Source organism: Moschus berezovskii, chromosome 2, assembly GCF_049115385.1.
Source record: "Moschus berezovskii isolate FMDL1 chromosome 2, NW_MosBer_1.0, whole genome shotgun sequence".
Classification (NCBI taxonomy): Eukaryota; Metazoa; Chordata; class Mammalia; order Artiodactyla; family Moschidae; genus Moschus; species Moschus berezovskii.
In genome coordinates, this window is record NC_142461.1 from 53,544,591 (window position 1) to 53,546,606 (window position 2,016).

At 37.9% G+C, this 2,016-nt stretch overlaps 1 pseudogene; it reads right to left on the bottom strand.

Moving 5' to 3' along the window:
* Positions 1-282: 282 nt before the first annotated feature.
* LOC148778532 (small ribosomal subunit protein uS12 pseudogene) lies at positions 283-907 on the bottom strand (annotated as a pseudogene).
* Positions 908-2,016: the final 1,109 nt, after the last annotated feature.

A 2,016-nucleotide genomic window follows, 5' to 3' on the forward strand; every position in this document is an offset into this window, starting at 1 on the left:
AGGCATAGTGTCAGTGAGGTTGTGTGTGTCCTGGTAATAAAAGGGATTGATGGGGCTATTGCCTTGAGCTTTCCAAAATCAGTGGCACTGGCTGTTTCCATCTCTTTGACTTAAAACTCATAATTTGCATCTAATATATAATACTTCTATATTTTCTCATTGGTGGTTTTGATCTGTTAGGGACTTGGGGTAAGTTTTGCTGTTTTTCTTACCCCTCCCGCATGACTTATTTTTTTGGGGGGGTATGAAAGTTTATTACTATTGTGCTTTCATCATCAAAACTTATGATCTTGGTCTTTCCTTCCTACCTTTGTATAAGCCTGAAAGAGATCCTTTGGCTACTTTGACAATCTTAAAGGGGACTCTAGGAATGTTACCAAGAGCATGGCCATTGTGACCAAATCCATCAACCAAAGCTTCATCATTTTCCTCAATAAAATTCAAACAACCATCATTGGGTACAAAGCCTGTGATTTTTTTTTTTTTTTTTGCCATTCTTAACTGAAGCCTGATACACTTTTTGGTGGCAGAATTTGGCTTTTTGACTTCAACCCCTACTTTTTCAAGCACAATTTCTTTGGTATGAGAAATGCTTCCAAAAAAGTTGTCCTTCAGGGCTGTGCCAATTGGGCTTTCTGTTTATCATGCTGCTTGTGGTCTCCCTGGTAGCTATGAACTTCCCTGGCAGTATGACTGGCAGTATGACAGTGTGATATTTGCTTATCCTACTAGCTCCTGAGTGAAAGAGAGAAGCAACACAGGAAGGACTACAAGCCACCACCCCCTCAGTATATGCAAGTATCCACAAGAACACTCTCATGTAGGTGTATAAAGGGGGTTTCATACTGTGTCAAAAATGCAATATACCATCTTTCTACCAAGCTGGTATTCCTCCGATCATAACCATTTCATCAAATGACAGCACTAATCAACTATTTCATCAAGTCACAAACCAGCCATCTACCTCTCCCTCCAAATCACCACATATGAACAATTACAAAAGCTTCAGGTTACATTTCATGGGTATATTGTGATTTTTTTTGCACTAATCTCCAATTTTACTTTACTATTAATCCATTCTTCACAGAATTCTAATTGATATCTCCCTTATTTTTTATTTTTCATTACTTATATTCATTTTATTTAACTGCTGATTCCATTTTTTCACCTAGTTGTGAAGGTAATTTTCTTAAAATTCCCAATCTAAGTTCACCATTTCTGTTTTTCAATTTCCTCATTGACTTTCGATTGTTTTCATAATCAATTGCTAAAGCGTTATTATTGCTTAGATAACCTTTCATTGTTTGACTTCTGCTTACATTTCCTCAATCATAAATTATTTATTCAGTCAACTAAGAATTGTGTGCCCAATATATGTCAGAGACTATTTTGAGTCTTTTGGACACGTGGTGAAAAATACAGACAAAAGATTTCTGCTATTTTATCAGTTCAGTTCAGTCACTCAGTTGTGACCCCATGGACTGCAGCATACCAGGCTTCCCTGTCCATCACCAACTCCTGGAGCTTGCTCAAATTCATGTCCATTGAGTTGGTAATGTTATCCAACTATTTCATCCTCTGTGTCCCCTTCTCCTCCTGCCTTTAATCTTTCCTAGCATCAGGGTCTTTTCCAATGAGTCAGATTTTCACATTGGGTGGCCAAAGTATTGGAGTTTCAGCTTCAGCATCAGTCCTACCAATGAATATTCAGGACTGATTTCCTTTAGGATTAACAGGTTTGATGTCCTTGCAGTCCAAGGGACTAAGAGTTCTTCTCCAACACCACAGTTCAAAAGCATCAATTCTTTGGTGCTAAGCTTTCTTTATAGTCCAACTCTCACATCCATACATGATTACTGGAAAAACCATAGCTTTGACCAGAGAAATGGACTTTTGTTGGCAAAGTAATGTCTCTGCTTTTTGATATGTTGTCTAGGTTCATCATAGTTTTTCTTCCAAGGAGCATGCATCTTTTAATTTCATGGCTGCATTCACCATCTGCAGTGATTTTGGAGC